General features: G+C 56.1%; 1 protein-coding gene across 1 annotated transcript in view; it reads left to right on the top strand.

Annotated features, from left to right (window-relative positions):
* The first annotated feature begins 234 nt into the window (after positions 1–234).
* The window catches only part of RASGEF1A (RasGEF domain family member 1A), a 91,163-nt gene continuing 68,853 nt past the window's right edge, over positions 235–22,544 (top strand). Inside the window, exon 1 of the mRNA XM_070781901.1 lies at positions 235–334. The gene's annotated coding sequence lies outside the window, so the exon portion shown is untranslated. The remainder of the gene's footprint in view (positions 335–22,544) is intronic.

Here is a 22,544-nt window from a genome sequence, read left to right as displayed (position 1 = left end):
ACCCCGCGCCCTCCCTCTCTCGGCGCCCGCCCCGCATCCTCGCCCTGCGCCCTCCCGCTCCCCGCGCTCTCGCGCCCGCCCGCTCCGTGCCCGCTTCGTGCCCGCTTCGTGCCCGTTCCGTGCTCGCTCCGCGCTCGCTCGCTCGCGCTCCCCGGCGCCGGCTGCGGAGGGAGCCGCTCTGCCCGCAGCTGGCGCAGCGCGGGGGCGGCCGCGGGTAGGCGGGTGCCGCGGGCCCGAGTGCAGAGCATGAGCCGCCGCCGGCGCCGGCCGCGCGCTGCTTGGGGCCCGACTGCGGCGCGAGGGCTGCGCGGGAGCTACGCTGGCCCGGACCGAGGTAGGCAGCGGCCGCCCGATCCTCAGTCCCTCCGTCCCTCCCTCCCTCCTGCGGGCCGTCCCCTCCGGTCGCCCGCGCGGGCAGGGCGGGGCGTACGCGGGTCCAGGGTCCCGCCCGGCGCGGCCGTCGTGGGGCCGGGGCGCGGGCTCCCAGCGCGGGTCAGGGGACGCGCGTTGAGAAGGGCGTGCGGGAGCCCAGTGCGGAGTTCCCCGGAACTCCGCCCGGGGCTGGACAGCGCCAGGACCCCCCAGTCCCCAGCCCCTGTGGGGCACCGGGCGGTCTCAGCCTGGGCGTGGCTGGAGCGCACTTGGCAGGCTGGCGTGGGCTCCCGCGCGCGGGTCGCCTGCCCCGGGCCTGGCGTGGAGGAGGGGGCTGGGAAATCTGAGGAGCTGGGGCTGCGCAGTTGGAAGTTTCCATTTGCTTGTCTGCATTCTGGGCCCCGCGGTGGCATCTCACGCCCTTGCTGTGTGGCGAGGAATTGGGGCGTGAGCGCAGCCTTTGAGGAGAGCCGGCTAGGGCGAGATGCCCCTCTCTGCACCGTGGGCAAGGGTCATTTGAAGGACCGCGCTCTCTTTGCCCCAGGCCCCCCCGCTGCTGGAAACAGTCAGGGGCAGGTGCAGCTAGTTCTGATCTGCGCCTGTGGGGCGGGGGGAGGGGGCACTGGGTCTAGGGAAAGACACGCAACCGGCCCCTCGCGCCCTCATCTCTAGCTGCTTGGGAGCGCTGGAGCTGATGGACAGTTACAGGGAGGCTGCCTATTTCTTGGGAGCCACCTGGGGCTGAGATGTGGTGGGGCTGGGACACCCTCCTTCCCTGCTTAGAACTGGGAGCCCCATCAGGTTCAGCCTCCCCACTGCTCTCATACTTCCCCCACCCTCCAGACCAATGGAAGGGCTCTGATGGCCACCTGCCCTGGGAGCTCAGGCCGTCCAGAGTGAGCTTGGCGTGCTGAGGGACCTCGAAGAGGCAGTGGTCTGTTCTGCCCCTCGGGGGTCTCCCACCTCCCTCTGGACATAGTCTTTCCCAGCCTAGCGTGGGTCCAGGCCCTTCCCTGCCCAGGTAGGAGGCTTAGAGAGCAAAGCAGTAGCTCTTGTGTGCAGTTGGGAGGCCACGGGTATTGACTTTGGAGCTGTGGGCAGGCTGCAGGCTCCTTCGAGACTCAGTTTCCTTGTCTGTAGAATGACACCGTGGTTTCAGCGACTTCTGAGGGTATGTCCCCTACACCTGGGGACACTTTACACCTCAGGACCCCAGCCCAGAATAAGAGGAGGGGATTCAGAGTAGGGGGATGTGGAGGGCCTTGGCTGGGGGCACAAGAGTAGGTTTTCCCCCCTCCTGCCTTTCTTCGTTCGTAGGGACGTGTATCATAGTGACCGCATGGGCCTGGGTGGGGGTGGCAGCAGAATCTGCAAGCCCTGCCCCTGAGAAGAGTAGGCAGTGTGGACCCACAGGCTAACACCCTCCCGAGGGCAGCTGTGTGCTTAAGCACATGGCTCCGGGGTTGGGGAGCATAAACAGGTGTCCCCAGGTATGCCCCGGGGGCCAGAGAGCCAGCCAACAAGTTTGTTTTTCTCTGGGAGGCATCCTCGAACTGCCAGCCTGATGGCTCCCTTCCACCTGGCAAATCGTGGAAATGGAACAGTTCACACAGAGCAGAGGGGTTTTTTGGTGTAACTTAGCAACTGCAGGCAGAGGAGGAGGAGGAGGAGGAGGAGGGGGAGGAGGGGGAGGGGGAAGAAGAGGATGGAGAGGAGGAGGAGGATGCGGGGAGGAGCAGTAGGAAGGGGAGGGGGAGGAGGGAGAAATACCAGCACCACCAGCATCTGTGCTGGGTTAGCCTGTGTGAGGCTGGTGGGCCCAGGCTGATGGGGTAGGGCATCCCCTGCAGCCGGCCAGGCCAGGAACAGACCCACCAGTCTGTCTCCCGGGTCCTCCAGAGAAGATCCATTGGAGGCTGTGCCCACCTGTCTCCTTATCTGTGATAATAGGCCGAATGGGTGGGACTGGAATAGCTTTGGTTGATATTTGTTTTTTTGACCACAGAACCCTGTTCTGAAGCCGTATGTTTCAAAGCCAAGTTGGTCAAATAGACCAAGTGAAGGTGCAGGGCTAGGAGCTGAAGCTGGGCCCAGGGTGGGCGAGTGTCGGCTGCACCTCTCCGCATGACCCTACCCCAGAAGAAGGGCCCCGGGCAGCCCCACAGAACCTGCTGGGGGTAGGTGCCAGGCCACAGTGTGGGAGAGGGGCAGAGAAGCAGGAGACGCCTGTCCAGGTGGTCTTGGCTCAGTGTGGCTCCCGGTCCGGTGGCCCTCCTACTGCCCCCTGCTGGGCCGCCTCCTCCCTCCCTCTCCCCTCCCGAGGCCATCTGCTTGCTTCAGCCCTGGTCCGCGCTGGCTGTTTTTTCTCTCAGAGCCTCCAAATGCTGAGCAGAAATCTGCCTCGTGGAGCTCCCACCCACTGCAGGCTGCCGCTCATCCCTTTGCCCTCGCCTGCCCACCTCCCTCCTGAGATGTGTGTTTACTTAGCAACGCGGCTTCCAGCTGAATCCAAGAAGAGAGGCAGGGAGCTCGGAGGGAGGCGGCGGGGATGAAGGGAGGCCTGGAGTCACAGGGCGGCTTCGGTGGGAGGCTGCCGGGCCCTTGGCCACAGGAGGGAAGGGTGGCCTCTGACACCCACTGGCCGCATGTCAGGGCCCCCGATCTGCTGGGGTCTGGGAGGACACTCTGCCCTCTTTTAAGACTAAGTGTGTTTCTCACTTCTTTCTGGGCACAGAGGCTGGGGCTCTGTGTGTGTGTGTGTGCATGTCAGAGAATGAACACAAGGATGCCCTGGGCAGAGTGAACTGGCCGCTGTGGATGCATTCAGAATGTCCCTGCAGTGGGGACACTGGGAAGTCCCAGTCTCACAACCCCAAAGCAAGCTTTGGGAAGGTCAGCAGATGTCAGCATGGCGGGAACCGTGGAAGGGAGAGTCGAGAACCTCATGTTCTGGCCCACACAGAGTATGGGAGGGCGGGGGGGCCAGGAGTGGAGAGCAGGGATCACCCTGGGGCAGGGAAGGGATGGGGCTCAGGCCTGCAGAAAGGTGACAGGTGTCTGGTATGGCGGTGTTAGGGTCACACGGATGCCTGTAGGGCCAGGGAGGGGCGGGGGTGTGAGCGCTGCCTGGCACTGACCCTGCCTCAGGATGGACAGACATGGCTTCCCGTGTGTGTGTGCGAAGCATTTCCTCAGAGCCCCACAGGGGCTTGGGGCAGGATTCAGGGCAACACCCAGGGATCCTGCCCTGGACGCTTCTTCCCAGCTCACTGGACAGGGCAGCTCCTCAGGGCTGGTGTGCTGGCCGGGGAGGGGAGGGGCAGGCTGTGGCCTGTGCCGCCCGGGGTGGTGGCGGGAGCTTGGGGTCCCCGGTGTCCCTTTGGAGTGGCTCTGGGTTCTCCACAGTGCAGGGTGACTTTGGGGAGTGGTGGGTGAGTGCCAGCTCAGGGAGGAGGGGCCTGGGCCTTGGTAAGTGTCCTAGCTCTTCAGAGGAGAGGCCCCCGTTTCTCCTGGGGAACACACGTGCTGAGACCCCCAGCCAGGGAGCTGGCCCGGTAGGTGTAGCCTTGAGAACTCAGGGGGCGCTTAAATCGGCTTGTCCAGCTCCCCCCACCCCGGGCTCCCCCCAGGTGCAGTGCTGCTACCCTCGATGACTTGCCTCAGAGGTGAAGCCACTTGCCTACTGCTTCTCCCAGTTTCAACACAACAACAAACCTTCCTCAGCTGTCTCCCCCTCTGGCTCTTTTGCACCCTGCTCTCCTCCCTTGCACGGGGCCGACTGTGAAGGGTGTTCTCTGCTTGCTCACCGCACACCATCACCTCCCACACAGCCCGGCCCACTCCCATCTGTGCGCCCCCCACTCCTGGGAAACAGGCTCCAGAGGCCCGGGGACGTCTCCAGCCCTGCTCCCAGGCTGTGGTCCCCTGGGCTCTGCAGGTCCCCCCTTCCTCTCCTGGGGCACTCGGTGTCCCCCTTCCTAGGGACCTGGGCCTCCACTTTCTCTTCTCAACCCTGGCTTCCGTTTCTTCCTTGGTGCTGATCCCAACCCAGCTCTTCCGGGCAGCATTCAAGCCCAGACCCGCCTGCTGCCTTCTAGGTGAGCACTGTCGTTGCACCCCTAAGCCTCCCCTGCCCCATCTCCTCTCTGAGCAGCTGGGACAGCCAGGGTCTCTCCTGGACCTCTGCCAGGTCAGCCCTGGCATTGACTGAGTGTTCAGCTAGTTTGCCCCCACCGCGACCTCTCTTCCCTTCTCCTCCCACTGCCCCCTCCTGGGGCCGGGCGGCCCTCCCCTGGCCTGGACACCCCAGCAGCCCCCTGCCCCTGCAGTGCCTGCCCTATAGCGCAGCCTGGTGACCTTTTTAACCTTCTCTTTGTAAAAATGCTGAGCCTTACGCTCCATGCAGCCCTGGCTCTCCCCACCTAGTCGGCTCCCAGCCTTCCTCAGGGTGCCTTCCTGCACAGGTGCGCTTTGAGGGTGCCCTGGGCGTGCAGTGTAATTGTCAGGGCGTGATCCCTCGGGGTCAAGTCTATACTTGGCCCACTGGCCCCAGTTGGACCACCAGCTCTGAGAGTGTGGCTGTGCTGGAGGACTCAGCAGACATTTGTGGGATGTGTGTGAAAATCTGTGAGCTGCTGTGTGTGGCGGGGTAGAGAAGTGCGGATCTGTGTCTGGGAACCTGTGTGTTGGGGGTGGAGGCGTGCCCCCTCCCTTGGCCATCTTGCTTCCCCTTTCAGGGAGGGGAGAGGGGAGCAGATCCACAGGTTCTGGGAATGGCAAGAGGGGGGCGTCTCTGGGGATCCAGACCCCTGTTCAAGAAGGAGTAGGGGGGCATCTGGGAGGCCAGGCCCTCGCCTGTTGTCACCACCACTTCCGTTTCTCCAAGTGTCACCCTCAGACTCTACCTTGAAGAGAGAGTTCTCCCTGGATCTGGTTGTCATGGCAACGCTGTTAACAAAGAGTAGCTTCCGTGGAGGAGGCTGGCTCACCCAGAAACTGAGGGGGCTGGGCGAGGGTGTGCTTTCTGACGGGTTCATTAGCTGAGCCTGTTTCCCCAACCCCCACCAAGGCTGCCCAAGTCGCATGGACCCCTCTGGCTAGGCCTGGTACCCAGACCCTCCCCATGTGACTGTCATGAAGCCTCCATCCCATCTGGGTGTGGCTTGTATTTCAGCCACAGCTGGCTCTCGGGGCAGGCCCAGGGAGGCCTCTGAGTTTGGGGGGTGCAGGCTGTGCCCTGGCACCAGGCACCTCCCAGGGTGAGGAGCCTTTGTGGAAACCCAGGCTCAGAGGCTCAGATTTCTCTTTCCCAGGACTTTCCCGAAGGCTGGTTCTGGTGCCCAAGCCCGTTTCAGTTGTGGCCTCTGAACAAGCTCTGTCCGGATTCCGTTACTGCTCTGAGATTAGGGCTTTGGTTAAATGAGGGGCAGCCCTGGCCAAGCTGACGGGGGACGGTGGGCTCTGGGGTCCAGGTCTTTGCCCCTAGAGTGGGGTGAGAGTGAAGGAAGGCAAGAGCTGGCCACGTGGACCAGCTCAGGGACAAGGCTGGGTGGATTAGGGTTGGATGGGATTAGAGGCTCATAGGGGAGGAGCTCGTGGAGTTCTGAGGCCAGCTTCCTCAGCTTTCCTGAGTTAATCACTCTGAGCAGGCAGAAGGCTCCGTCAATTATTCGTTTCACTGTGGTTATTAGCAGTGGGTGGCCCCCACTGGGCAGATGAGGCCAGGAGCAGGAAGACATCAGGGCTGCTCCGGGAAGAGCCCACGTCCTGTCCACACCGCCCAGGTGTCCACTCCCTGCTCAGCCCCACCGCAGGAAGAGCCCCCCATGCCCGGCACCCCGCCCTCCTCGAGCCTGGGAGCCCGCCCGACCAAGGCAAGTCTGAGTGTTTCTGTCAGTGTTCCCTGAGCGCCTGGGCCCTGGCCCCTCCCTGCTGGGTCAGGGGGCTCTCCGGGACGAAAGAGCGAGGGTTGACAGTGAGCAGGGTGGGCCACGGGTCCGAGCTGTTCCTGTGGGAAAGACGAGGGCAGACAGAATCACTTCCGGAGTGGGCGTGTCACGGAGGGCGGAGCCTGGAGCCTCCCACAGCGCCTGGACAGCCCCCAGGGTGCAGGGCTCAGGAGCTCCAGGCTGCTTGAGGAACCCGGCAGTCAATGATGGAAACGTTCATGGATATTGCCTACAAACCGGCCATCAGAACACCGCAAGAAGTATCAAAGACACCCTGTGATTCAGACCGTGTTTTCTGCCTACAATGCAGTTCTGATAGAAATTAATAACAAAACAGAGTCTAGGTATTTGGAAAATTTTAAATACATGTATGGCAACTCACTCCAGTGTTCTTGTCTGGAGAATCCCAAGGACAGGGGAGCCTGGTGGGCTGCCGTCTATGGGGTCGCACAGAGTCGGACACGACTGAAGTGACTTAGCAGCAGCAGCAGCAGCAGCAGCATAAAGACTTAGTGAATCCAAGAAGCAGTCATAATGGAAATGAGATGACAATGAAATTAAATGATAGAAGTATTATGAGGGACACTTGTGGCACGCAGCCTTCATGGCACTGCAGATGTTACCAGCTGACCTTGTCTGGAGAGCCCGCATCCGTGTCCAGGTGCCTCCTCCTCGACCCTGGCTGCTGGGAAAGGGGTCAGAGCAGTGGGCAGGCCTCCCAGACTGCAGGGCTGCCTAGGGGAGAATTCAGTATCCTTTGGCTTCTCCGTGTGATCAGGCCAGGCTGGGTCTGGGGGAGCTGCCCTGCCCCCAGTACACAGACACAGCTTTTGAAGAATATTTATTTGGCTGCACAGCATGTGAAATCTTCCATCTTCCTTGCGGCATGTGGATCTTTAGTTATGATGTGTGAACTCTCAGTTGCTGCATGTGGGATTAAGTTTCCTGACCAGGGATCAAACCCGGGCCCCACGCGTTGGGAGTGAGGAGTCTTAGCCACTGGACCACGAGGGAAGTCCTGAGACCAAGGCTCCTAAAGCACATACTCTGGCCACGGCCACCATTCACACATCACAGCCACTCCCACCCCTGGAGGGGAGGACAACATGTGTGTCTCAGGTTGGACTGAGACTTTGAAAAGCTGTGGTTCTGTGAGGTGACTGGGGCTTGTTAGGGGAAGAAAAGGAAGGACCAGTGCAGGGAAAGACCCAAGGCCGCAGACAAGAGAGAGGATGGAACTGTGGGCAGTGTGGTGGCCAGAGCCCTGGACTGCCCCATCTGTGCTCAGGATCTTGGCATACTGCATGTGTACGTGGGCTCCGTGTATGTGTGTGTAAACGTGTGTGTGTGCACATTCCCACAAGCACCAGCCCTGACCAGCCCTCTATCCCAAGGACTCTGCTGGGCGTTTCACTAATACCTGATGTAATTTAATGCTGCAGACTTCTTTTTTGATGCTGGCATCATTATGCCAACTTTGCTCATGAGCCTCTTGCGTCTGGAGAGAGAGGCCAAGGCTGGGTTTGAATGCAGGTCTTTCCTCTGGGCCAAGGACACTTTGGAGAGTAGGTGACGTGCTTCTTTGGGGCCTCCCCTCGTCTTCCTGTGCTCTTCGTGCTACCGTCTCCCTGGGTGCAGCCCCTGAGTGGGCTCTTGTTCCCTTCCCTGGCTTTGACTGTGACCTCCCCTGGCCCCCTGTGCTTCCCTGAACTCACACTCACACCTCAGGTCTCAGCTTGGACAGGGCTCCTGGCAGGAGGCTCTCCACCCCTTGGAGCTGCTGAGGTTCCTTTCCTCTGGGCTGTGGAGCCCCAGGGATGTGTAGCAGGCGTAACAGGCTCCCCAGGTGCTGGCTGCTCTTCTGAGTACTTTGCCTGTATCCACTCATCTCACAAACACTGTTGAAAGATCAGGTTCCCCAGACACAGAGCCTGAGATGGGGATTTCTGACGCATGGGGTGTACAGGCTGTGCTCTTGGGGGCATGTGGGGGTGGGCAAGCAGGTAGAGAAATGGGGAGGCAAGCATGCAGTTTCACAAACATGCAGTTCCTTTTCTATTTGTACTATTATAAATAGTATAATAAATTATTTATACTATTTACATTTTGTTTTGGAGTATATTTTGGAGTATACTATTTTATTGGATATAATTTACAGTGTTGTATTAGTTTCTGCTCTACAATGAAGTAAACCAACTGTATGTATACATACACCCACTCTCTCTTGGACCTCCCTCCCTCCTGCCCCACAGTCCCAACCCTCTGGGTCATCAGAGTCCTGAGCTGAGCTCCCTGTGCTATACGGCAGCTTCCCACTAGCTCTTTCACATGTTTTACTGTATATATGTCAATCCTACTCTCTCAGTTCATCCCACCCTCCCCTTTCCCCATTGTATCCATACGACTGTTGTCTATATCAGCAACTCTATTCCTGCCCTGAAATTTTTACTTTTGGAACATACGTGATTTACAGTGTTGGGTTAGTTTCAGGTGTACAGCAGTGATTCAGTTGTATATATACGTATGTCCATTCTTTTTAAATTCTTTTCCTATATAGTTCATTACAGAGTACTGAGTAGAGTTCCCTGTGCTATACAGTAGGTCCTTATTCAGTTCAGTTCAGTCGCTCAGTCGTGTCCGACTCTTTGTGACCCCATGGACTGCAGCACGCCAGGCTTCCCTGTCCATCACAAACTCCCGGAGCTTGCTCAAACTAATGTCCATAGAGTCGGTGATGCCGTCCAACCATCTCATTCTCTGTCATCCCCTTGTCCTCCCACCTTCAATCTTTCCCAGCATCAGGGTCTTTTCCAGTGAGTTGATTCTTCGCATCAGGTGGCCAGAGTACTGGAGTTTCAGCTTCAGCGTCAGTCCTTCCAATGAATATTCAAGACTTATTTCCTTTAGGATTGATTGGTTTGATCTCCTTGAATTCCAAGGGACTCTCAAGAGTCTTCTGCAACACCACAGTTCAAAAGCATCAACTCTTCAGCACTCGGCTTTCTTTATGGTCCAACTCTCATATCCATTCATGACTACTGGAAAAATGATAGTTTTGACTAGACAGACCTTTGTTGGCACAGTAATGTCTTTGCTTTTTAATATGCTGTCTAGGTTGGTCATAGCTTTACTTCCAAGGAGGAAGAGTCTTTTAATTGCATGGCTGCAGTCACCATCTGCAATGATTTTGGAGCCCAAGAAAATAAAGTCTGTCACTGTTTCTGTCAATCCCAATCTTCCAATTTATCCCTCTTTCCCCCTTTGGTAACCATGAGTTTATTCTCTACATCTGTGACTTGATTTCTGATTTGTAAGTAGGTTCATTTGTACCGTTTTTTTAGATTCCACATATAAGCAATAACATGTGATATTTGTCTTTCTCTGCTGACTTCACGCAGTATGATTACAGGTACATCCGTGTTGCTACAAATGCATTACTTCATTCTTTTTAGGAGCATGTTTTTACTTGCCCTTGCCTTTCACCTCAGGCCTCCTGATAAGGCAGACTTGTTTGGAAGTGCCTTCACCCATGCAGGAGTCCCCCACCTTAGGGTTACACACCCTCACACCCACCTACTCAGGTGACCCCGAGTTGAACTGAAGTCAGTCGTTCATCTGTTTTCCCATTGTTTGTTAACAGGTTGACTCAAGCAGTTTTCAGAGCTCTGGTCCCTGAGGGGCTCAGGCGAGGACTGGCCTCTGTCAGTGCTCCTGTGCACACCGGCCCCCACCCCCTGCAGCCCTGAGCTCACCTGTGCTGTGTGGCTTTCGCCAGGGGCTGTAAATGTCCTCCCGTAGATGACCGCTGCAAACCTGAGCCTCTGCGGCTCTGGTGTTGGAGGCCCACGTGTCCTGGCCCCAGGCTGCAGCCATGTGCCTTGGCTGGAAGAGCCGACTGCCCAGTTGGCCAGGCCCTGGGCGGTAGGAGGAGGGTGGTTGTGGGCTTGTGAGTCTATCAGCCCCAAGAGAAAACTGGAGCAGGGCCCACCTGCCCTCTGTGGGAACCCAGTGAGGATGGACCCAGTTTCCATCACATTTTACTGCAGGGATTAAAAACTATAAGCACAGCCTAATGAGATAGCCCCAGGGCTGGCGCTGGAGAATGATTACGTGTTTGCCCCAGGCCTGCTCCAGGGTGGGAGGGGGCCCTGGACTCAGGAAGCCGTCATTGCCACGTGCTCGGTGCTCTCATGGCGGGGATGAGCGAGGCGGGAAGAGTGTGCGTCACAGGACACTGGTGCTGTGTGGATCGGCAGGCCAGATCAGCAGAGGTGGGGACTGGGCACAGAGGAGTATGGGGCCCAGGTGCCCATGGGGGGAGGTGGATGTGGAGGGGTGGTCAGACACAAGTGGGCCCCAGGTGGCCATGAAAATGGTCACCCTTGTAGCAACAAGTCTCCAGGGGGTTGAGAACCTTGCCCAAGCCCGGACAGCCGAGAAGTGGCCAGTCCAGGGTGTGGACCCAGGCCTGCACTCCTTACCATACTGCGGGCCAAAAGAGACCCATAGTCTGAGGTGCTGCCCGTCCTCACCTCTTTCTGAGATGGGCTTTGGCAGAGCCATTGAAGAACTCGAAGTACCTGGGTGGATGCCCCGTCATCCTCCCATCCCTGAGGATGTGTGCGGAGGACCTGTGCACCAGGCCCAGCCCAGGATCGGGGAGCGCAGACGCTATCCCAGTCTGAAAACAGCTAGAGAAAGGCAGAACAGGGAGTCAGAAATCAATGAGGGGGAGGAGGAGGGAGAGGAAGCACCCGGAGGCTTCCAATCAGAACAGAGGGACTAGGACAGCCTCACTGGAAAGAGAGAGGAGGAAGCTGTATGGACATCGGGAGAGAGGGGTTCCTTGCAGGTGGGGTGCTGGTGGTGGTTTAGTCGCTAAGTCATGTCCAACTCTTGCGACCCCATGGACTGTAGCCTTCCAGGCTCCTTTGTCCATGGAGATTCTCTAGGCAAGAATACTGGAGTGGGTTGCCATTTTCTTCTCCCAGGGATCTTCCCAATCCAGGAATAGAACCCAGGTCTCCTGCATTACAGGCAGATTCTTTACTGACTGAGCTATGAGGGAAGCCCCTCATACTTGTTGGGGGGGGGGTCTAAGTAAAAGTACATAGTAACAGCATGGATCACAAGTCCCTTGAAAGTCTATGATCTGACAGATTTCGTTAGTAGTTCTAATTCCCCACGCAATTACGAAATGGTCAAATAGACCAGGAAAAGGTGACCGAGAAAGGAAAGTTTGGTTCACACGCTTTGCTCATCTCTGGCTGCTCCCCTCGCAAGGATGTTGAGTGTCTCTTGGCATTGGCAGGTCGGTTAAAACCCCGATAAGGGTCCCCTTTTGGGGGCTGCCTTCAGTCATTACGAGGCATCACAAAACTGCAGAGCAGGGCTCATCACTTGCTTGTGCAGGGCGGGTCATTCATTCACACGAGCATACTGTAGAAGTTAGTAAAGTAAAGCAGAAAATGTGCTTACTGAGAAAGCAGAGAGGCTAGAGCTCTGAGTCTTCTTACCTTATCCTGAAGATCCCGGACAAGCCCCCAGGGTGATAGCTTACAGTGAACAGCGTCGGATTTGTGATCTCTGAAGAAGATTTAGCTTCGGGACCAGGGACCAGCCTTGATCATTCAGGAGCATTTGTGTAGCAGAGTTTTATTAAAGTAAGAAAAGAGACAGAGAAAGCTTCTGACATAGACATCAGAAGGGGGATGAGAGTGCCCCTGCCGAGGGCGCAGCTAGCCCCCACCCCCGAGATAGACACACTCTGGAACATCTGGGAATGCCAAGTCATTGGGGGGATACAGTCTGGGGCAGACAGTGACTGTCGCCAGTAATGACAGGTCACCCTGGGGTGAGCCAGGGGAGTTGTGGCTTTGACTGGGGTCTCACACCACCTCCATGGCTCAGCTGTGTCCACGTGTGGATGGCTCTGGCAGAGGGGCAGCTGACCCACCACACCACGTGCTCCAGCCCCACGTGGACAGCACTGCACCTCCTCCAGGAGAGAGCCTGGTGGTGGGGCTTGCTCAGGGGGCCTGCCTGGGGGAAGAGGCTGAGATCAATGGAGTCATGTTGAGTTTGAGGTGCTCTGGGAAGCTGAGAGAGGCATGGCTGGCGTGTGGGCATGTGGTCGCATGGGTGGGGCCCTCTCCAGCTCTTCACCCTCCCCAGCTCTTCTTTCCTTAGGATTCCCTTCCCCCTCCTCAGTGTGCAAATTGCAGTATTGTATTTATTTTAATAGCATTCAAAAAGTAAAAAGGGGGGAATTCCCTGGTGGTGCAGTGGTCAGGGCTCAGCGCTTCCACTACTGTCGGGACTAGTTCTATCCCTGGTTAGGGAACTAAGATTCTGCATGCCACATGGTCAAAAACAAACAAAAAAAAAAGTAAGAAAAAGTGTCCAGGTGGAGCATGTCTTCTTCCATCCCCGGCCAACTGTTGGCTCCTCCCAGCTGAAGCCCTGTTTTTATCTGTTTTCTGAGTATCTGCCTTGTGTTTCTGGCCCCCACACAGCGGCAGTGCATCAGTCCCCGTCAGGCACGTGGTGGTGATGCCTGTGCCTGGCTTGGCTTCTCTCCCCGGAGCGTCTTGGAGCTCCTGTCTCAGTGTGTGTAGAGTGGCCGTGCTGCTTTTAGCACACATGTGGTCTTCCCACAGTGGATGTATGTATGACAACTCAGGACTTTCCAGGTGGCTCAGAGGGTAAAGAATCCACCTGCAATACAGGCAGATACAGATTCTATCCCTGGGTTGAGAAGATCCCCTGGAGGAGGGCATGGCAGTTCACTCCAGTATTCTTGCCTTGAGAATCTCCTGGACAGAGGAGCCTGCGGGCTATGGTCCATAGGGTCACAAAGAGTCAGACATGACTGAAGCGACTGAGCACGCATGCATGATAACTCGTTCATCCAGGGACTGAAAAGTGGACATCCAGACTGTATCCACTCTCCTTTTCTAAGCAGTGCTGCAATGAGGACCCTTACACATGTATGCTTTTGCTCAAGTGTGAGCATATTTGTAGGATAAATCCCTAGAAATAAGATAGCAGGGTGAAATGGAGGTGCATTTATAATCTTGATAGATTTTGCCCAACTGTCCTCCATGGCCATGCTTGGTTATACCTCTGCTGGCAGTTTATGTGAGCCTCTGTTTTTCTATCCTCTTGGCCAATCTGTTATGTGAGAAATGGTATCTAGTTGCAATTTTATATAGAATTTCTCTTACTATGAATGAGAAAGAGTCGGACACAACTGAGCGACTGAACTGAACTGAAGATCCACCTATATTCTCTTTGATGAATTGGTGTTTGAATTATTAACATATTATGTTGGGTTGATGGCATTTTTCTTATTGATTCACAGAAATCTCTATATATTGAGGCAACTGATACTTTGGAGTATGAGTTGCAAATCTTTTCCCCAATTCATCTGTATTTTCATTTTGTTATGATTTTTGCCATGCAATCGGAGAGGGCGATGGCACCCTACTCCAGTACTCTTGCCTGGAAAATCCCATGGATGGAGGGGCCTGGTGGGCTGCAGTCCATGGGGTCGCTGAGTCAGACACGACTGAGTGACTTCACTTTCACTTTTCACTTTCACGCACTGGAGAAGGAAATGACAACCCACTCCAGTGTTCTTGCCTGGAGAATCCCAGGGACGGGGGAGCCTGGTGGGCTGCCGTCTATGGGGTCGCATAGAGTCGGTCATGACTGAAGCGACTTAGCAGCAGCAGCAGCAGAACCATCATTTTTAAAAATGGTTTTGGGGTTTTGTAACATACATGAACTTATGTGAAATTACTATTTCTGTAGGCAAAAATGGTTGCCTACCAGTACTTTCGTGGGATTCAAATGAACAGAATTTATACTCTTCTCTGAGAGTATAAAGAAATTCTCGTATGTTCTCATAAACTTATGGTTTCATTTTTTTTTCAAGTGTGAATGTTTGATCCATCTGCTGGACTCCAACTTAATTTTTTTCCAGATGGTCATCCATTTGTCCAACACCACTTATAATTACTTTTTTCCCCACTGTTTTGAAATATCACCTTTATCATATATTGAGCTGCCATGTGTTTGGGGTTATTTCTAGACTTTCTCATTGGCTTCATTGCTCTGACTGTATATTCATGGGCTGATATCGCGTTTTAAATTTAACTGTTATTATGCAAATTTTCAAATGCCATAGAAGGTAAAAAGAATAGTCGTGAACCCTCATATTCTTATCACCCAGATTCAGTAGTTAAGGTTTTACCCACTTGCTTCACTTAAATTCATTTTTCTTTCTTCCTGTCTCTTTTTTGTCTCCTGTTTTTCTTTTCCCTTTTGATTGAAGTATTTAAATCAAATCCCCAACCTCGGTAATTTGCCCCTATATACTCTGGTATGGATCTCTAAAACAAACAAGGCCATTTTCAAACAAAACCACATGTTTATTAACACACTTAACAAAATTAACAGCAATTCCTTGCTATCATCTAACACCAAGAACACATGCCATTTTCCTTAATTGTCTTGAAAATGCCTTTTTGCAATTGGTTTGTAAAATTGGTAACCAAATTAAATCCATATGTGGCATTTGGTTTGTATTGTCCTTAAAGCCTCTTTAATCTAAAGCAGCTTATTTCCCCCACCACTCTTTTTAAAAGCTGTTGGCTTGTTGCATAATCTTCTTGAGTTCTCTATAGTATCCTGTTTTTAAGACTTGTCTGTTTGCTTCCTCTTGGTGTCATTTAACTAGTTCCTCCAGTCCTCGCATTTCCTCTACACTAGGATGTAGCTCAAACAGCTTCATTTTGAGGGGGGTTCATGTTATCTGAGCAAGAATCGTGTTGCCCTTTGCATGGCATTGTGGCAGGAGTCTATCACGTGAGGTCTGGTTGTAGTCAGTGGTCATGAACATGGGGGAGATAGAGGGAGATACCCTCATGCTCTGGCATCTCTTTGTCCTGATTGTTTGAGCCACTGATGACCACCATCTGAGTCAAGCATGGCATGCAGGGTTGCAACATGGCACCTATCTAATTGTTCTGTCTGAATGCATTAGTGGAATTCTGTAGAAAAAAGTTCCTTCATCAACCAGGGCTATTTGGCTGCCCTGAAATAATTTCATGAAAAAAAGGAAGATAAGTGTTAAATTCTTTCCTTTACCAACACATGGTTCCTCTGATTTTTGCAATTTGTGCTTGTTCTAAAACTCAGCAGCCACACCTGACCACATTCCTTCTCAAGTTGCCTTTACCATTTTTTTTTTCCCCCAAGTTGTGTCTTGAAACTACAGCCCTGTATTTACTGTAGGATTCCTTTATCTGATAGGACTTAGCCTTATTAACTGTGCTATTTACTGTGGTCACTGCGACTGTTTCCTAGTGTGACATCACACCCATGGGGGTGGTTGACCCAACCTGGTTTTCTCATCAGTCCTGATATGTTGAGGGGCAGTCTTTACAGCAGGTGAGGCTTTTTTCTCCCTGAATGCTAGATCTTGTTGGAGCAGAAATGCGTGCACATTTGAGAAGCTGGTGAAGAGGATTTGTGGAGGGAAACTGGCCTGAGACGTCTCAGCTCTTGGTCCATGGATGTGAGCTGTCTGTGCATTAGGAGAGAGGGTGGGAGGGACGCTGAAGGCCTTGACAGGCCCAGCGTCTATCAAAACCAAAGCAGCTTCTTCTCATGGTTGAGAGCATTGGAGAGCATCAGACAGTGGCAGCCTCATGACATGGCAGAGTTCCCAGCTGGGTGGAGACCCTAGGAGCTCTAGGAGAGGTGGGGCACCCACTCTGTACATACAGAAGCTGGGTTTTCCCAGTGAAGGGCTTAAGAAGGTGATGAAGAAGGGCCCCTGGAGGCAGAGACCTGGGTCTTCTGGGAAGGCAGGGTCTGTGGGGGCGGGGCCTATGGGAGGGGCCAACACAGGGAGTCCCTGTGGTCTAGATCCCAGCTCAGCGACCTGCTCCTTTCCTGCTGGCTTGTAGGGATCTGAGCTCTGACCCTGTCCTGCTGTGCCTGGGGTCTGCTGAGGCCCTGTATGGATGGGCTGATGCTGGTTTGGATCATGGGCAGTGAGCAGGGGGTCTCTGACTTCACTGGCCAGAAGAATCCACCAGTAGCAGAATCCACACTTAGGAGTCCTCTTGCCGCTTCCTTGCCAGGAGGCCTTTCACAGCCTGGTCTTGCTCCAGGGCCTGCCTGGCTGTGAGTGTGGACACTGACAGCAGGGATTTGCTGTTGTTGTTTAGTTGCTAAGTCGTGTCCAACTCTTTGTGACCGCATGGACTATAGCCCACCAGGCTCCTCTGTCCGTGGGATTTCTTAGGCAAGAATACGGGAGTGGGTTTCCATCTCCTTGTCCAGACAACAGGGATGTGTGGTGCATGTACAAAGGGTCTCGAGTGTTAGGCAGCCTCCTTCCCCCCTCCCTTCCCCCCTCCCTTCCCCCCAGCACCCAGCCCCCCGTGTTTGCCGAATGAATGAACAGGCAGAAGCTGTCTCCTCGCCAATGCATTGCTGGAGCCACAGAGGCAGCCACGCCTGTGGCCCCCTGGCTGCTCTGCGTCTGATTCTACAATGGTGGTGGCACAGCCAGAGGTATGTGACAGGGCTTTGCTCAGCTGGGGGTCGGGAGCCTCCCCGGAGGTGAAGCTGAAGGATTGGTGGGCGATGGACAAGGGCCCAGAGGCAGGAACACGCACCATGGGGGAAAGCGGGTTTCTAGAAGCTCCCAGGACCACCTGTCTGGTGTGAGGGACAGTGCTAGGCAAGGGTGCTAAAGCCCAGGGCTCCTTTCCTGGCAGGCTGGGGTGTTCCTGCCACGAGGTGTGGCCTGCGTCTTGAGCTACCTGCATCCTAGCCCTGCCCTGCCCAGCCTGGACTCCCACCGACCCTGAAACTGTCTCTGATGGGGAGGGGCGCCGGGCTCTGAGCACGGGGCCTCCTTCCTTCTGCTTTCCAGACCCTCTCCCAACTATGATTTTATTTTGCTTAAAATACTAATTTATTTATTTTTGGCCGTGCTGGGTCTTTGTTGCTGAGTGTGGGCTTCTCACTGCGGTGGCTTCTCTGGTTGCAGAGCGTGGGCTCTAGGCGCACAGGCTTTAGTACCGCAGCTCACAGTCTCAGCAGTTGTGGCGCACAGGCTTAGTTGCTCTGCAGCATGTGGGATCTTCCCAGACCAGGGATCAAACCTGGGTCCCCTCCACTGGCAGGCAGTTTCTTAACCACTGGACCACCAGGAAAGTCCTTCAACTGTGATTTTAGATCAGCGGTTCTCAGAGTGGGATCCCAGGACAGCAGCCTCAGTATCCCCTGGACCATGTTAGAAATGCAGGTTCTCAGGCCCCAGCCCCGACCTCCTGATCAGACACTCTAGGGGAGGGGCTGCCCACCAGGGGATTCTGATACGTTCTCAAGAGCAAACAGACCAACCCAGGGGTTCAGGCCTGGGTGAAAATAAGACCCTTCCTCTTGGTTCCGGCGTCTTCACAGACCACAGCCTGCCGTCCTGAGCCAACCAGGCCCCACTGACTGCCACGTCTGTCCCAGATGCGGACTGACCAGGGCCAGCCCCAGAGGTCAAGTTGAGTTGGGACCTGGACACTACCCCCGGCACTGGGGAGCCCGAAGGTCTCAGCACAGGGACTTTTCATTTGATTTGTTCTGGTCTCTGGAGAGCTGCCCGGTGGCCTTTGGCCAACTCGGCATCAGTCACAGAGTCACGGGGCAGAATCGTGGGGCAGATCAGGTCGACCGCACTCTTGGAGACCCCTCAGGGCCTGTGGTCCGTGCCCTTACCTCAGAGCCTCTGGGAGAGGTTAGTGGCTGGCCCAGGGCCAGGATGTGGGAGAGCACCTTCCCAGGCCACCCCTGCCTGTTACCCCCCCACGCTCAGCTCAGACAATCACTCGGGTGTCACTTGGATCCAGTTACTCAGAGCACAGATGAATCCGACTTCCCGTAATCAGCATTCAGGAGCTTGAAAGGGCTTCTAGGACATGCGGGGGCCTGATGTCTCTCCTTGGCGTCCCTCTCCCTGCCTGGGGCAAGACAGCGTCTGGGTCAGGGAGTCGCTGCATTAGCGGGAATTGTATCTGGCAGGAGCGTTCCCAGGTGGCTCAGCGGTAAAGAACCCACCTGCCAGTGCAGGAGACATGGGTTCGATCCCTGGGTCGGGAAGATCCCCTGGAGGAGGAAACGGCAACCCACTCCAGTATTCTTGCCTAGGAAATTCCAGGACAGAGGAGCCTGGCAGGCTACCATCCATGGGGTCTCAAAGAGTCGGACATGACTCATCATGCATGTGGTGTCCCTACCTGGCAAAGACCTTCTCTAAATTGACCATTTGACAAGGATCCCTGACTTTGGGTAAGAGAGGGGGTGGGTTGAGAAGGAAGGGCATGTCTTCAGGTGAGATCTCTTCATTCTCACTGATGCCCTAGGATAGCAGCCTTCTCCAGTTCTATAGAAACACAAAGTAGACTCAGAGAGGCTGGGAAGCCCAGTAAAAGTCGCACAGCAGTATGGATCAGAGTGGACACTCATTTCCTGTCTGGCTGTGCCCAGAGCCCCAGGCCCTCTCATCAGGTAAAATGCAAGCCTCAGCCTTTAGGAGCAAATGTGCAACCTGGGGGCCCCCTCTCCCCAAAATACAGGGAGGGATATTTAGTCATTACATAACAAGTTAAGCTGATGTGTTTATCATGGGCTTTGCTGGGACCTTAGTGTATTCACTTGGTTTCTGAAGCTTCGGGAGGGAAACAGAGTGTATAGAATCTCCATAGCCTCCGGGGAGGAGGGGCCCCTGGACTGGGAGGCTGCACAGGCAGCTGTGGGCCAAGGCCCCGGGAACCGGCCCCCAGCAGCTCCTCCAGTCTGACCAGCGGCCTGGCAGCCCGGGCCACGTGGTGCTGGATTTGCCTCAGGGTGGCAGGGGGGAAAGGCAGGTTCCATGGTGGCCATGGGGACCATAGCCTGGCTGCCTGCCTTCCCCTGGGCGGTGGGTCAAGACTGCCTCAGACCTGGTGGGTGGGAGGTCTTTGTCAGGAGTAAACAGCCCTCCACAAGGTCCAGAAAGGTCACTGGGGAGACCGCACAGCCGGAGCCTCTGCACCCACGGGGCCCAGGCCGCAGCCCCTCCCCTTCCCGCTCCAGGCCTGGGGAGAGTGGGGGCCGTCTGTTGTTAAGTGCAGGGGGTGGTGAGCGGAAGAAATGTCCCCAGGACAGGTGTTCCCTGAGAGCTCAGAGGTGGGTTCACCTGCCTGGCTGAGCCTCCAAGCTCTCATCCTCCCCAGGATCCTGGGCAGATGCGAGCGGAGACTCGGCCCAGGGAGGGTGGGAGACAGGACCCTTCATAGCCCAGGTGGAGTCCCTGGTGGAGGAGGGTCCATCTGATGCTGGGAGACCACACTTACTTCGTTCACTGACCCCTGTGGAGCTCCAGCCCACTAAGACTTTCCTCCTCACCCCTCTCCCTGTCACTCACCGTGCTCCCTCCAGTGGTTTCCATTTCACCATGGATGCTGTCCCGCCTCCCTGCCTCACCCTTGCTCTGTGCTCTCAGCCTCGCCCAGGCCTCTGTTCCACTCCCCAGGCTTGATCCCAGCAGCCTGTGGACCACCTCAGGTCTCAGGTCTGGAGCCGAAGTCCTGGTCAGGCCCGGAGGCCCTGGGCAGAGGCCTGACCTGGGTCTTCTCTGGCTCAGGCCATGTCCTTCCTAAGACCAGCATCTGTCCCTCACTGTCTGCCCCATACCCTGCAGCTCTGCCCCAGCAGGCCACCTCCCACCGGTGACCCCACTGTGGACTGCACCCCTCCCGACCTCCACCTTCCTCCCTGTGGATAAGCCACCTGTCCCCTTTCCACCCTTCCTGTCCGGGAGCAGAATACCACAGTTTGAGCCCAGACCTGGGAGTTTTGCAGCCTTTCCCGTGGAGAGGAAGCCTATGGCCCAGGGACCTCAGAGACAAGCCTGCCCTCCTGCTCCAGAGGTTGCAGAGCTGGGCTGTGGGCACAGGGGCGGGGCTGGGGTTCAGTGAGGCAGGACCAGATACGCTCATGGGGTCCTTGTATGGTAGTGTGGGCAGAGGATGTGCCGGTTATGATGGCTGCTCACAGGGGATGCTCTGTACGGGCTTTGTGAGCATCTCATGCATGGTAACTCATCTAGTCCTGAGACACAGGGCTGTTCCCACCCCCATCTTACAGGTAAGGAAACCAAGAGGTTAAGGACTGGCCAGGAGGTGTAGGCTGGCTCCAGGCTCTGCTGTTGACCGCAGAGGAGAAAGGGATGCTGCAGAGGTACCACTGGGCTCTGTGGGCACCCTGCTGGGCTCAGAGGCCCCACAACCCTGCCCTGGGCAGGTCTGTGGCTTCTGATTTTGCCTGCCACACCCTACTAGAGCTGGCCCGTTAAGTGGTACCGCAGGCAATTTCTCCGGCTGCTTGCTTGGGCAGGGTGAGGTGACCAGACCCGCCTTCCCTCTTCCTGCTCCCCAAATGCAGTGGGAGCCACGCTCTGGGCCACCAGAGTTAGCCCAGAACCAAGGCCTGCTGCCTGGCTGGGCCCAGGATAAGCAGTGTGGTACCCAAGCCTCAGTTTCCCCATCTGTGAGTCAGATAGACAGGCTGGGACTCCCCAGTGCTTCCCAGGGTCAATGCATACGGGCTGGCTGGACCCATGCCCAGGTCCCCCAGAAACCATTTCCCTGAGTCCCCAGGTGGGTTGATGGGCCAATTCTCCTTACTGTGCTTCTCATGTGAGGCCAGGTGGTGTCACCTCTTGTTGACAAGGGGGGCCCTGTGGTGGTCTGGTGGTTTGGGGTTCTCCTCAGGGCAGGAATGGTGGGAGGTACCAGGGATGCCAGACGACCAGAGGCGCTGGTCAGAGGTGCTCCAAAGTGTCTCACCTGGGGGCTGCCAGGCTGGAGCTCTGGTCTTTGCTTCATGTCTCCCCCAGATGTCTGCACCCCCAGATTCTGACTCCCCAGCATGGAGTGCCTGCTCAGGCCTGGGCTGCCTCCTCATGTCTAGAGCCAGGGGGGCCGCTGTCTCACATGATCCCCTCCAGGAGAGCCTAACAGGCACACAGTGGTGAGGGTGCAGCCCTATGTTGGAAGGCAGTTCTGCCACTTCCAGCCTGGCACAAGTAGCTGCCTCCCCCGCCCCTCCCCGGGTTTCAGACACCTCCTCTGTAGAGGGAGGTGACCTGTAAACTGTGCCCCAAGGCTGGATGGATGCACATCACTGGGGGCCGGGCCGTATCTGCCCTGCTCCCTCCCCAGCTCTCCCACCTGGTAGGGATCCCCAGCACTCCCCGCCCCAGGCCCATGTGGGCTCCACCCAGCTGTCTCTCAGGTCCAGCTTGGAGAATGAGTGAGCCCAGCTCACCCAGCCGAGTGTAGGCGAGGCTGCGTGGCAGGCCCGGCTCAGCGTGGCCCGCATGTCAGCAAGCACCAGTTCCCTACCATCAGGTCTACTTTGGGTCACCTCGGGGGCCTCCTCCCGTACATGCTTCCCCCAGGCAGGGGACACAGTGCAACTCTACTGTAAACAGTCTGACAGAGGCAGCAGGGTGTGAGGGAAGGGAGAGGGAGGGAAGGCTGGAAGGGCCTCCCGAATTCTCCTGCATGCTGAAGCTTTTAGTGTTGCCTGGCAACCAGAAGAGCAAGGAGGGTGTCATAGAGGAGCCCAGCCTGCACTGATGCCCAGCCCCATGCTGGGTAGCCTTCCTCTGAAGGGGGCTGTCAGAGGGCTAGGAATCAGGCTCCTTCAGGCCTGTCTTCTCTAAGGAGCCAAGGGTGATGGCTTCCCAGGAATGGCCACACACCTGCCACCTGGTGGTCCTGAGGCTGGTCTCCCCTTCCCTCCAGCACCAGCCTCTAGGGCACCCCTGATGTGAAGTCTCGGCTTTGATCTAGACTTTGACCCTGACCAGTGCCTGGTATCCTTGGACGGACTGCTTCACGTCTCTGACCTCAGTCTGCACTCCTATAAAATGGGCCAGTAGCCCTCCTCATAGGAGTTACTGTGAGGAATAAATGACAAAGCTGTGTGGGGCTGCAGGACACGGGAGGCTCCATGAGGAGTGGTCCCTGCCCCCAGGGGGTGACAACCTAAGAAGACGATGGTGACAGACTTTCCAGGGCCTTTGGAAGAACTGGTTGAAGGTACCGAGGTCAGCTCTCCATACCCCCAGCCTGCGTGACTATCCAGGACATCCCTGGAGGG

This window comes from Bos indicus, chromosome 28 (assembly GCF_029378745.1).
Source record: "Bos indicus isolate NIAB-ARS_2022 breed Sahiwal x Tharparkar chromosome 28, NIAB-ARS_B.indTharparkar_mat_pri_1.0, whole genome shotgun sequence".
Lineage (NCBI taxonomy): Eukaryota > Metazoa > Chordata > Mammalia > Artiodactyla > Bovidae > Bos > Bos indicus.
The sequence above is the reverse complement of the archived record's forward strand: the minus strand, read 5'-3'. Positions and strand labels throughout refer to the sequence as shown.